We start from the raw sequence: 14,111 nt of genomic DNA, 5'->3' as shown, positions 1-14,111 counted from the left end.
GGAGTCTGCGGGCGGAGGGCCTGGGGATGCAGCTCCGAGCTGGGGACAAGGGGGTGAGGAGGCCTGAAATAGGGTCTGAGCAGAGGGCCATTCAGGGCAGTGCAAAGTTGTCCCTTTGACGACCCTGGGGGTAGGAGGGGAGTCTGCGGGCGGAGGGCCTGGGGATGCAGCTCCGAGCTGGGGACAAGGGGGTGAGGAGGCGGAAACCCAATTGCAGCTCCGAGCTGGGGACAAGGGGAGGGGGGGGCAGTTTGTAGCTCCGAGCTGGGGACAGATAGAGGAGGGTCTGATCTTGCAGCTGGGAGGTCTGGGGCTGTGAATTTGCAGCTCCGAGCTGGGGACCATGGAGAAGGAGCGGTGTGTGTGTTTGGGGGTAGTGATCTGGACATGGAGCTCCGCCGTGGGGCGGTGTGACAGGGAGAGAAGGGAGGGGGAGGAGCCGGAATGGCCCAGAGGGGGAGGCGGCGGGAGGGGCGGCGGCGCCTGGAAGTGCAGCTCCGCGCTGGGACTGGCTCCTTCGCAGCCATTTTGTCCAACCACAGCCGCCTCTCCAACTAACCAACCAGGGCTCCGGCAGCGCTTCAATAAGGTTTGTCCCCGGCTCGGCCAATGATCGCTACCGATTCCTGCAGCTCCCCCCCCCCCTCCCCGCTTCAACCAAACTGGCCGCCTGCAGCTGCATCTCCCGGCACCGGCTCCGGCCGACTGGGAAAGGCCGGCCGCGGGTTCCAGGCCGCTCGCAGCCCCGCTCGTTCCACTGGCAGGCCCCGGGCTCCATTCGGAACCGTGCCCCCCACCAGGCCCGCGCTGCTCCCCGCCGCCGGCAGCTGCGGATTCCCGGAGCCGCGGCAGGGCCTCAGCCGGACCCGGGCGGGGGGCGCCCAGGATCGGCTCGTGTCTGCGGCGGCCGGACATTTGTCAAGGAAACACTCCTCCCCAGAGATCGGTTCTCTCACCGTGCTCTCCCGCCCAATTATCCCGCCCGCAGCCCCCGTGGCTGCCCTCTGTCTCCCCCCCCCCCCCCGTTGCTGCCTCTGTCTCTCTCACCCCCCGTGGCTGCCCTCTGTCTCCCCCCCCCCCCCCCCGCGGCTGCCCTCTGTCCCCCCCCCCAACCCCGCGGCTGCCCTCTGTCCCCCCCCCCCACCCCGCGGCTGCCCTCTGTCTCTCTCACCCCCCCCCCCCGTTGCTGCCCTCTGTCGTCCCCCCCCCGCGGCTGCCCTCTGTCGTCTCCCCCCCCCACCCCGCGGCTGCCCTCTGTCCCCCCCCCCACCCCGCGGCTGCCCTCTGTCCCCCCCCCCCCCCCCCGCGGCTGCCCTCTGTCCCCCCCCCCCCCCGCGGCTGCCCTCTGTCCCCCCCCACCCCGCGGCTGTCCTCTGTCCCCCCCGCAGCCCGCGGCTGCCCTCTGTCCCCCCCCACCCCGCGGCTGCCCTCTGTCTCTCCCCCCCCCCGACTCTGCCCTCTGTCTCTCCCCCCCCCCCGACTCTGCCCTCTGTCTCCCCCCCCCCCCCGACTCTGCCCTCTGTCTCCCCCCCCCCGACTCTGCCCTCTGTCTCCCCCCCCCGACTCTGCCCTCTGTCTCCCCCCCCCCCCCGACTCTGCCCTCTGTCTCCCCCCCCGACTCTGCCCTCTGTCTCCCCCCCCCCCGACTCTGCCCTCTGTCCCCCCCCCGACTCTGCCCTCTGTCTCCCCCCCCCCCCCCGACTCTGCCCTCTGACCCCCCCGACTCTGCCCTCTGACCCCCCCCCCCGACTCTGCCCTCTGACCTCCCCCCCCCCCCCCCACTCTGCCCTCTGTCTCCCCCCCCCCCCCCCCGGCGCGGCTGCCCTCTGTCTCCCCCTCCCCCCACACCCGTGACTGTCCTCTGTCTCTCCCCCCGTGACTGCCCTCTGTCTCCCCCCCCGTGACTGCCCTCTGTCTCCCCCCCCCCGTGACTGCCCTCTGTCCTCCCCCCCCCCCGTGACTGCCCTCTGTCTCCCCCCCCCCGTGACTGCCCTCTGTCTCCCCCCCCCCCGTGACTGCCCTCTGTCTCCCACCCCCGTGACTGCCCTCTGTCTCCCCCCCCCGTGACTGCCCTCTGTCTCCCCCCCCCCGTGACTGCCCTCTGTCTCCCCCCCCCCGTGACTGCCCTCTGTCTCCCCCCCCGTGACTGCCCTCTATCTCTCCCCCCCCCGTGACTGCCCTCTATCTCCCCCCCGTGACTGCCCTCTGCCTCTCTCCCCCCCCCCCGTAACTGCCCTCTGTCTCCCCCCCCCCCCGTGACTGCCCTCTGTCTCCCCCCCGTGACTGCCCTCTGTCTCCCCCCCCGTGACTGCCCTCTGTCTCCCCCCCCCCCGTGACTGCCCTCTGTCTCCCCCCCCCCGTGACTGCCCTCTGTCTCCCCCCCCGTGACTGCCCTCTGTCTCCCCCCCCCGTGACTGCCCTCTGTCTCCCCCCCCGTGACTGCCCTCTGTCTCCCCCCCCCCCCCCCGTGACTGCCCTCTGTCTCCCCCCCCCGTGACTGCCCTCTGTCTCCCCCCCCCCGTGACTGCCCTCTGTCTCCCTCCCCCCGTGACTGCCCTCTGTCTCCCCCCCCCCCCGTGACTGCCCTCTGTCTCCCCCCCGTGACTGCCCTCTGTCTCCCCCCCGTGACTGCCCTCTGTCTCCCCCCCGTGACTGCCCTCTGTCTCCCCCCCGTGACTGCCCTCTGTCTCCCCCCCGTGACTGCCCTCTGTCTCCCCCCCGTGACTGCCCTCTGTCCCCCCCCCCGTGACTGCCCTCTGTCTCCCCCCCGTGACTGCCCTCTGTCTCCCCCCCCGTGACTGCCCTCTGTCTCCCCCCCCGTGACTGCCCTCTGTCTCCCCCCCCGTGACTGCCCTCTGTCTCCCCCCATTGACTGCCCTCTGTCTCCCCCCGTGACTGCCCTCTGTCTCCCCCCGTGACTGCCCTCTGTCTCCCCCCCCGTGACTGCCCTCTGTCTCCCCCCCGTGACTGCCCTCTGTCTCCCCCCCTGTGACTGCCCTCTGTCCCCACTCCCCCACGACTGCCCTCTGTCCCCACCCCCCGTGGCTGCCCTCTGTCCCCACCCCCGTGGCTGCCCTCTGTCCCCACCCCCGTGGCTGCCCTCTGTCCCCACCCCCGTGGCTGCCCTCTGTCCCCACCCCCGTGGCTGCCCTCTGTCCCCACCCCCGTGGCTGCCCCTCTGTCCCCCACCCCCGTGGCTGCCCTCTGTCCCCACCCCCGTGGCTGCCCTCTTCCCCACCCCCGTGGCTGCCCTCTGTCCCCACCCCCGTGGCTGCCCTCTGTCCCCACCCCCGTGGCTGCCCTCTGTCCCCACCCCCGTGGCTGCCCCTCTGTCCCCACCCCCGTGGCTGCCCTCTGTCCCCACCCCTGTGGCTGCCCCCTGTCCCCCCCCCCCCGTGACTGCCCTCTGTCCCCACCCCCGTGGCTGCCCTCTGTCCCCACCCCCGTGGCTGCCCTCTGTCTCCCCCCCCCCCCTGACTCTGCCCTCTGTCCTCTCCCCCCCCCCCCGACTCTGCCCTCTGTCCCCCCCCCCCCCGACTCTGCCCTCTGTCCCCCCCCCCCCGCGGCTGCCCTCGTCCCCCCCCCCCCCCCGCGGCTGCCCTCTGTCCCCCCCCCCCCCCCCCGCGGCTGCCCTCTGCCCCCCCCACCCCGCGGCTGTCCTCTGTCCCCCCCGCAGCCCGCGGCTGCCCTCTGTCCCCCCCCCCCCCGCGGCTGCCCTCTGTCTCTCCCCCCCCCGACTCTGCCCTCTGTCTCCCCCCCCCCCCCCGACTCTGCCCTCTGTCTCCCCCCCCCGACTCTGCCCTCTGTCTCCTCCCCCCCCCGACTCTGCCCTCTGTCTCCCCCCCCCCCCGACTCTGCCCTCTGTCTCCCCCCCCCCCGACTCTGCCCTCTGTCTCCCCCCCCCCCCGACTCTGCCCTCTGTCTCCCCCCCCCCCCGACTCTGCCCTCTGTCCCCCCCCCCCGACTCTGCCCTCTGTCTCCCCCCCCCCCCCCGACTCTGCCCTCTGACCCCCCCGACTCTGGCCCTCTGACCCCCCCCCCCCGACTCTGCCCTCTGACCCCCCCCCCCCCCCCCCACTCTGCCCTCTGTCTCCCCCCCCCCCCGGCGCGGCTGCCCTCTGTCTCCCCCTCCCCCCACACCCGTGACTGTCCTCTGTCTCTCCCCCCGTGACTGCCCTCTGTCTCCCCCCCCCGTGACTGCCCTCTGTCTCCCCCCCCCCGTGACTGCCCTCTGTCTCCCCCCCCCCGTGACTGCCCTCTGTCTCCCCCCCCCGTGACTGCCCTCTGTCTCCCACCCCCGTGACTGCCCTCTGTCTCCCCCCCCCCGTGACTGCCCTCTGTCTCCCCCCCCCCGTGACTGCTCTCTGTCTCCCCCCCCCCGTGACTGCCCTCTGTCTCCCCCCCCGTGACTGCCCTCTATCTCCCCCCCCCCCGTGACTGCCCTCTATCTCCCCCCCCGTGACTGCCCTCTGCCTCTCCCCCCCCCCCCGTAACTGCCCTCTGTCTCCCCCCCCCCCCCCGTGACTGCCCTCTGTCTCCCCCCCCCGTGACTGCCCTCTGTCTCCCCCCCCCGTGACTGCCCTCTGTCTCCCCCCCCGTGACTGCCCTGTCTCCCCCCCCCGTGACTGCCCTCTGTCTCCCCCCCCCGTGACTGCCCTCTGTCTCCCCCCCCCCGTGACTGCCCTCTGTCTCCCCCCCGTGACTGCCCTCTGTCTCCCCCCCGTGACTGCCCTCTGTCTCCCCCCCGTGACTGCCCTCTGTCTCCCCCCCCGTGACTGCCCTCTGTCTCCCCCCCGTGACTGCCCTCTGTCTCCCCCCCGTGACTGCCCTCTGTCTCCCCCCCGTGACTGCCCTCTGTCTCCCCCCATTGACTGCCCTCTGTCTCCCCCGTGACTGCCCTCTGTCTCCCCCCGTGACTGCCCTCTGTCTCCCCCCCGTGACTGCCCTCTGTCTCCCCCCCGTGACTGCCCTCTGTCTCCCCCCCGTGACTGCCCTCTGTCTCCCCCCCGTGACTGCCCTCTGTCTCCCCCCCGGTGACTGACCTCTGTCTCCCCCCGCCGTGGCTGCCCTCTGTCCCCACCCCCGTGACTGCCCTCTGTCCCCCCCCCTGTGACTGCCCTCTGTCCCCACTCCCCCACGACTGCCCTCTGTCCCCACCCCCGTGGCTGCCCTCTGTCCCCACCCCCGTGGCTGCCCTCTGTCCCCACCCCCGTGGCTGCCCTCTGTCCCCACCCCCCGTGGCTGCCCTCTGTCCCCACCCCCGTGGCTGCCCTCTGTCCCCACCCCCGTGGCTGCCCTCTGTCCCCCCCCCCGTGGCTGCCCTCTGTCCCCACCCCCGTGGCTGCCCTCTGTCCCCACCCCCGTGGCTGCCCTCTGTCCCCACCCCCGTGGCTGCCCTCTGTCCCCACCCCCGTGGCTTGCCCTCTGTCCCCCCACCCCCGTGGCTTGCCCTCTGTCCCCACCCCCGTGGCTGCCCTCTGTCCCCACCCCCGTGGCTGCCCTCTGTCCCACCCCCGTGGCTGCCCTCTGTCCCCACCCCCGTGCTGCCCTCTGTCCCCACCCCCGTGCTGCCCTCTGTCCCCACCCCCGTGGCTGCCCTCTGTCCCCACCCCCGTGGCTGCCCTCTGTCCCCACCCCCGTGGCTGCCCTCTGTCCCCACCCCCGTGGCTGCCCTCTGTCCCCACCCCCGTGTCTGCCCTCTGTCCCCACCCCCGTGGCTGCCCTCTGTCCCCCACCCCCCTGGCTGCCCTCTGTCCCCACCCCCCCTGGCTGCCCTCTGTCCCCACCCCCCTGGCTGCCCTCTGTCCCCACCCCCCTGGCTGCCCTCTGTCCCCCACACCCCTCCCCACCCCGTGGCTGCCCTCTGTCCCCACCCCCCTGGCTGCCCTCTGTCCCCACCCCCGTGGCTGCCCTCTGTCCCCACCCCCGTGGCTGCCCTCTGTCCCCACCCCCGTGGCTGCCCTCTGTCCCCACCCCCGTGGCTGCCCTCTGTCCCCACCCCCGTGGCTGCCCTCTGTCCCCACCCCCGTGGCTGCCCTCTGTCCCCACCCCCGTGGCTGCCCTCTGTCCCCACCCCCGTGGCTGCCCTCTGTCCCCACCCCACCGCGGTTGCTCTCTGTCTCCCCTCCCCCTGTGACTGCCCTCTCCCCACCCCCCCTGTGACTGCCCTCTCCCCACCCCCCCTGTGACTGCCCTCTCCCCACCCCCCCTGTGACTGCCCTCTCCCCACCCCCCCCTGTGACTGCCCTCTCCCCACCCCCCCTGTGACTGCCCTCTCCCCACCCCCCCTGTGACTGCCCTCTCCCCACCCCCCCTGTGACTGCCCTCTGACCCCACCACCCTGCGGCTGTCCCCACCCCCGTGGCTGCCCCATTGTCCCCACCCCTCTGGGCTGCCCTCTGTCGCCACCCCTGCTGCTGCCCTCTCTCTCTCTTCCCCCTCCCCCGGGGCTTGGCTGCCCTGTATCTCCCCACCCCGCACACCTCGGCTGCCCTCTTACTCCAGTGTGGGATTGTGTGAGGTGGTGGGGTGAGGTCTGATTTTCTGCAAACATTGAAAACGTAGTGTGATTATTGAATATGGGAACCTAACCGTTAATATTTGATCCTGAGTGCTGCCTCATTTGTGGACTGGCTTACTTTACTACTTGTTGTGTTTGGGATTTGTGTGTGTTCAGCTTGCAAACTCTTGGATTTCCAACGTCTTTTGATGAAGTGGCCAAACACAAAGGAATAACTCACCATGGACAGGAATAAGGAACTTATTTCACAAATGTCAGTGATAACACTTTGACATCTCATTGATGTATTATTGAAGAGACATTCAAGAGCAATGCAAAAAAGTAACTTAAATTTACAATGATCCAGCTTGAGAATTAATACTACAGAATGTTAATGTTGTTGGCTCCAAAAATGGATCCCCTGAGTGTTCCATCCGCTTTCCATTCATCCACCAAGATAGTGTTAGTGCTATCACACCCTGTGACATAACAAGCTAAACTGTCCATGTGTACGAGTGATTAGATGTGCTAATCTCACTCAATCCGAATGGGCTGCTGTTTCTAAATTAGTTCTGTAGAGTCCATGCTGGATTAGTTTTGGTTGAAATAATTTGCTGTCACGTAACCCAGTTAATAAAGAAAAACATCCCATGGCATTTCACAAGTGTAGTCAGGCAAAAAATGGACACCTGCGTCAGGTCGAGGAGATATTGGAAATGGTGAGCGATAGCTTGGCCAGAGAGCTGGATTTGAAGGTGGACAGACAGAACCTGCCTTTCTATAAAGCTTTTCACAACCACGGCATCCCAATGTGCTTTACCACCAACAAAACATTTTTGAAATTAGTCATTGTTCATAGAATCTCTATAGTGCAGAAGGAGGCCATTTGACCCAATTAGCATGCACAGAACCTCTGAAAGAGCACTCTACCTAGGCCCTATTCCCATAACTTAATTTGCCCCAATTGTCCAATGACTTGGCGGCACGGTCGCACAGTGGTTAGCACTGTTGCTTCACAGCTCCAGGGTCCCAGGTACGATTCCCAGCTTGGGTCACTGTGCGGGGTCTGCACGTTCTCCCTCTGTCTCCGTGGGCTTCCTCCTGGTGCTCCAGTTTCCTCCCACAGCCCAAAGATGTTAGGTGGACTGGCCATGCTAAATTGCCTCTTGGTGTCCCCTAGTGGGGTTATGGGAATAGGGTGGAGGTGTAGGCTTAAGTGGGGAGCTCTGTCCAAGGGCCGGTGCAGACTCGATGGGCTGAATAGTCTCCTGCACTGTAAATTCTATGATTAACATTGCCAATCCTGCACATGTTTGGACTGTGGTAGGAAACTGAAGCAATCGGAGGAAACCCACGCAGACGCAGGAGAAAGTAAACTCCACACAGTCACCCAAGAAACATAGAAAATAGAAGCAGGAGGAGGCCGTTGGGCCCTTCGTTCCTGCCCCACCATTCATTATGATCAAGTTCAATATCCTGATCCTGCCTCTTTCTCCCACCCCCCAAACAATATTCCTTGATCCCTTTAGCCCCAAGAGCTATATATAATTCCTTCTTGAAATTACACAATGCTTTGGCCTCAACTACTTTCTGTGGTAGCAAATTCCACAAGTTTACCACTCTGGATGAAGAAATTTCTCCTCACCTCAGTCCTAAAAGGTTTACCCCTTATCCTCAAACTATGACGCCTAGTTCTGGACTCCCCCACCATGGAGAACATTCTATCTTAAGATAAGGACACCAAAACTGCACACGCTACTTCAGGTGTGGCCTCACCAATGCTCTATACAATTGTAGTACAACATCCCTATCCCTCTACTCAAATGCTCTCGCTATGAAAGCCAACATACCATTTGCCGCCTTTATTGCCTGCTGTACCTGCCTGCTTGCTTTCAGCGACTGATGCAGAAGGACACCATGTCTAGCTGAGTATTCACCTCTCAATTTACACCCATTCAAATAATAATCTGCCTTCATATTTTTGCTACCAAAGCAGATAACCTCACATTTATCCACATTATACTGCAGCTGCCATGCATTTGCCCCACTCGCTCAGCCTGTCCTACTGAAGCATCTGCATCCTCCTCACAGCTCACCCTCCCACCCAACTTTGAGTCACCTGCAAATTTGGAGATAATACGTTTAATTCCCTCGTCCAAATCATTGAATAATGTGAACAGTTGTGTCCTCGCACAGATTCCTGCGGTACCCCACTAGTCACTGAGGTCAGAATTGAACCCGGATGCCTGGCACTGTGAGGCAGCATTGCTAACCACTGTGCTACCGTGCTGTCTTGTCACAGGAAATGTGGCAGTCAATTTGCACACAGAAATAGCAATGTAATGTTGATGAGAATGCTTTTTTTAATGATGGGTCAATATTTGCCAGAACATAGAACAGTAGAGCACAGAACAGGCCCTTCGGCCCTCGATGTTGTGCAGAGCATTGTCTGAAACCAAGATCAAGCTATCCCACTCCGTCATTCTGGTGTGCTCCATGTGCCTATCCAATAACCACTTGAAAATTCCTAAAGTGTCCGACTCCACTATCATAGCAGGCAATCCATTCCACACCCTAACCACTCTGAGTAAAGAACCTACCTCGGATATCCCTCCTATATCTCCCACCCTGAATCTTATAGTTATGCCTCCTTGTAACAGCTACATCCACCCGAGGAAATTGTCTCTGAACATCTACTCTATCTATCCCCCTCATCATCTTATAAACCTCTATTAAGTCGCCTCTCATCCTCCTCTGCTCCAAAGAGAAAAGCCCTAGCTCCCTCAACCTTTCCTCATAAGACCTATCCTGCAAACCAGGCAGCATCCTGGTAAATCTCCTTTGCACCCTTTCCAATGCTTCCACATCCTTCCTATAATGAGGTGACCAGAACTGCACACACTAATCCAAATGTGGTCTCACCACGGTCATGTATAGTTGCAGCATAACCCCACGGCTCTTAAACTCAAGCCCCCTATTAATAAATGCTAACACACTATAAGCCTTCTTCACGGTTCTATCCCCTTGAGTGGCAACCTTCAGAGATCTGTGGACATGAACCCCAAGATCTCTCTGTTCCTCCACATTCCTCAGAACCCTGTGGTTGACCCTGTAATCCGCATTCAAATTTTTTCTACCAAAATGAATCACCTCGCACTTCTCAGGGTTAAACTCCATCTGCCATTTTTCGGCCCAGCTCTGCATCCTATCAATGTCTCTTTGCAGCCTACAACAGCCCTCCACCTCATCCACTACTCCACCAATCTTGGCGTCATCAGCAAATTTACTGACCCATCCTTCAGCCCCCTCCTCCAAGTCATTGTTAAAATCACAAATAGCAGAGGACCCAACACTGATCCCTGTGGTACACCACTGGTAACTGGTCTCCAGTCTGAAAATTTTCCATCCACTACCACCCTCTGTCTTCTGTGTGATAGCCAGTTACTTATCCAATTGGCCAAATTTCCCTCTATCCCACACCTCCTTACTTTCTGCATGAGCCGACCATGGGGAACCTTATTAAACGCCTTACTAAAATCCATGTATACGACATCAACTGCTCTATCTTCATCTGCACACTTAGTTACCTCCTCAAAGAATTCAATCAAATTTGTGAGGCAAGACTTCACGAAGCCGTGTTGACTATCCCGGATTAAGCTGCATCTTTCCAAATGGTCATAAATCCTATCCTTCAGGACCTTTTCCATTAACTTATCGACCACCGAAGTAAGACTAACTGGCCTATAATTACCAGGGTCATTCCTATTCCCTTTCTTGAACAGAGGACCAACATTTGCCACTCTCCAGTCCTCTGGCACTATCCCCGTGGACAGTGAGGACCCAAAGATCAAAGCCAAAGGCTCTGCAATCTCATCCCTTGCCTCCCAAAGAATCCTTGGATATATCCCATCTGGCCCAGGGGACTTGTCAACCCTCAGGTTTTTCAAAATTGCTAATAAATCCTTCTTCAGAACATCTACCTCCTCCAGCCTACCCGCCTGTATAACACTCGGCCTCAAAAACATGGCCCCTCTCCTTGGTGAACATTGAAGAAAAGTATTTATTCAACGCCTCTCCTATTTCTTCTGACTCCATGCACAAGTTCCCGCGACTAGGGAAAACTTGCCTAGTCTGTGTCTACTAGGGAAAACTTCCCTAGTAGAGACACAGAGGCACTTCCCTAGAATAGACACTAGGGAGAACTTCCCTGCTGTTTTTTGAATAGTCGCCACGGGATCTTTTACACCCACCCACAAGGGAAGACAGGGCTTAATTTCATTGTTATCTTCAAAAGACGGCATCTACCAGAGTGCAGCACTCCCTCAGTAGTTTAGATTGTGTGCTCAGACCTCTTCAACAATCTTCTGAGCCATAGTGCAGTAGAGAAGGAGGCAGCCGATTCAGGGAGGAAACTATAGAATGCGGGGTATCCTTGTTTATTAAAGGCTGAACTAGCAATTGCTGGCAGATGCATAAGAGGCTCGAGACCAAGTGATCTTGGGTCATTCACGACTTTTCATTTACAATTGTATTTTGATGCAAGCTATCCATAGAGATAGAAATAGGAACTTCCATTTAAGTAGTATATTTACACCTTCACCATGACCCAAGGTGTTTGAATTACTGTTGAAGTGCAGTCATTGTGCAGATAAATGCTGAAGCCAGTTTCCAGGTGTCCTGCAACCAGCAATGCTTCTGGCAATGTTGGTTGAGGAATAAATGTTGACTGAGGATGGCTCCGATAAAACTTTGCAGCTCCCCATTGGTACTGGACAAGGATTTGAACTTGATCTATGGCTTGTGACATTAATGTAAGATAGGTACATCTAACTGCAGCAGGAAATTTAGAATACGCAGTGAGCAGTGAGAATGTAGCGTGCTTAAACATCACAGATGTGTTTACAGGGAAGCTAGATAAGCACGAGGGAGAATGAAATAGAAGGATATGTGGATCAGGTGAGTTGATCTGGGGGGAAGCTAATGTGAAGTATAAGCATAGATGGGCTGAATGGTCTGTTGCTGTGCTGTAAACTCTTAAGTAAATTACCACAAAGACAAACAGATCGGATGCACCTGCTCTTTTATGATAGTTGTAGACGACTGGTTAGAACACAGCTGGAGGAGAGTCTCTGAATGTTGAAGTGGCTTCACACATTGGTAGATGAGCTCAGGAAGATGCTGAGGATCTTGTAACAATGTTGTTTTAGATGCTCTCCTGCCAAAAAGCACTTCTGAAGCATCTACTCTTTATTGTATTGTGAACTGCACAGAGTGTGATAGCTTGTGTGTTGTGGACTGAAAGTTACAGATAGCCTGTTTTCTAAATGAAGATTTAATTGGGCAATGTGAATCTGACAAAGTACCATTCCTCTTAATGAGATATTCATCAGCACAGTTGAGCTTTTTTCGATTCTGCCTGAGTTACGAGAAGGATTCACAATATCTATAATTCCACGAAGAATCATTTGTCATTTCTTTATCCATTTACATTTTCCTCCTCCAGAATCTGTATTAGCCTAAGACTTTGCCTTTTCAAAATGGATATCACACCCTGCAGACAACAATCTGAATGACCCTTGCTTAAAGCTCTTATCTCTGTTCAAGCTGTTTTTTGGATTGCAATTTAGCTGCATTGGTGCTCTTATGATTAGCGTGCTTGTTTGTGGTTCCTATCTTGCTTTATTTGTGATACAAATCTCCGTACAAATGGTGAAGAAGAATTTCACGTGAGTATACGAAGCAGTGCACATATTCACTTCAGTGTGAGCATGTTGGTTTGCTCATAATCCAAATTTGAATGAGATTGGATTCAGCAATAACAACTCAAATGTAGAGCACCTTTAATATCTTCACATGCATAAGCAGATAACCAAAAACTTGTTTTAAGAAGCATCGTAAAGGAAGAAAGGAAACCAGATAATTTTAGGGAGAATATTCTTGGTCTTAGGACCTGAAGGCAAGGCCACCAATGGTGGAGTGATTAAACTTGGGGATGGCCATACGAAATTATGAATTAGGCCACTCAGCCCCTTGAGCCTGCACCACCCTTTAATTTTTTTAAATAAATTTAGAGTACCCAATAATTTTTTCCAATTAAGGGGCAATTTAGCGTGGCCAAACCACCTATCCTGCACATCTTAGGGTTGTGGGGGTGAAACCCACGCAGACACAGGGGGAAGCACCACCCTTTAATAAGATCATGATTGATCTGCTTGTAACCTCACATTCCTGCTTACCCCCTTTTAATCTTCATCCCATTGCATATCAAGAATCTACCTGCCTTTGTCTTAAAAGTTTTCAGACACTGCTTTCACCGTCTTTTGAGGAAGAGAGTTCCAAAGACTTACGACTGAGAGAAAATGAAATCCTCATCTCTGTCTTAAATGGGCAGCCCTTTTAAACAGTGACTCCCTAGGTCTAGATTCTCGCACAAGAGGAAACATCCTCTTACATGCACCTTGTGAGACCCCCTCAGGATCTTGTATGTTTTAACCAAGTCACCTCAAACTCCAACGAATACAAGCCTACCTTGTCTAACCTTTCCTCATCAAACAAGCTGCTCATTCCAGGTATTAGTCCAGTAAACGTTCTCTAAAGTGTTTCCAGTCCCGTTACATCCTTAAAGAAGGAGACTAACACTGTACACAATACTCCAAATGTGGTCTAACCAATACCCTGTATAACTGAAGCATAGCCTCTCTACTTTTGTATTCAATTCCCTTTACAATAAACAGTAGCATTCTATTAGCTTTCCTAATTGCTTGGTGTACCATGAGATCAGAATAAGAGAAAGTGGGGCGGCACACGGCACAATGGTTAGCACTGCTGCCTACAGCGCTGAGGACCCGGGTTCGAATCCCGGCCCTGGGTCACTGTCCGTGTGGAGTTTGCACATTCTCCCTGTGTCTGTGTGGGTTTCACCCCCACAACCCAAAGATTTGCAGGTTAGATGGATTAGCCATGCTAAATTGTCCCTTAATTGGAAAAAATAATTGGGTACTCTAAATTTATTTTTTTTAAGAATAAGAGAAAGTACATATCTATCTGTTTTGGGTGGGGAGGAGGCCATAGATTTGGTCATGCTAGGGAGGTTGAAGCAAAGGTGAGTATTTTTAAATTGAGGCATAGCTAAACCGAGAGCTAATGTAGTTCAGTGAGCATAAAGGTGGAAAGCCTTGGTGAAAGTTAGGACACATGCAGCAGAGTTTTGGGATGATCTCAAGTTTACAGAGGTTAGAAACTGAGCCACGGGTGTCCACATTATTAATTTACTAATTAAAAAATTTTTTTTAGTGTACCCAATTCTTTTTTTCCAATTAAGGGGCAATTTAGTGTGACCAATCCACCTAGCCTGCACATCTTTGGGTTGTGGGGGATCGAACCTGGGACCTCGGTACCTTGAGACTACAGGGCTAACCCACTGAGCCACCGTGCTGCCCGGATCTACTAATTTGCAGTTTGGTGCTGCGGTCAGCTAGCTCAGTTGGCTGGATGGCTGGTTCATGATGTGGAGCATCGCCATCAGTGTGGGCTCGATTCCTGCACTGGCTGAGGTTATGCATGAAGGCCCCACCTTCTCAACCTTGTCCCTTGCCTGAGGTGTGGTGACCCT

General features: G+C 57.7%; 1 protein-coding gene across 3 annotated transcripts in view; it reads left to right on the top strand.

The window, feature by feature from the left end:
* Positions 1-466: 466 nt before the first annotated feature.
* Positions 467-14,111, top strand: part of LOC119955004 (nuclear transcription factor Y subunit beta-like) — a 45,967-nt gene continuing 32,322 nt past the window's right edge. The window contains exon 1 of one of the 3 annotated variants that reach the window (XM_038780799.1): positions 467-589. The gene's annotated coding sequence lies outside the window, so the exon portion shown is untranslated. The remainder of the gene's footprint in view (positions 590-14,111) is intronic. The other 2 variants (XM_038780796.1, XM_038780798.1) reach the window with 2 other exon arrangements.

Source organism: Scyliorhinus canicula, chromosome 20 (assembly GCF_902713615.1).
Source record: "Scyliorhinus canicula chromosome 20, sScyCan1.1, whole genome shotgun sequence".
Taxonomy (NCBI): Eukaryota; Metazoa; Chordata; class Chondrichthyes; order Carcharhiniformes; family Scyliorhinidae; genus Scyliorhinus; species Scyliorhinus canicula.
Note: the sequence above shows the minus strand (reverse complement) of the source record. Positions and strands in the feature narration are given on the sequence as shown.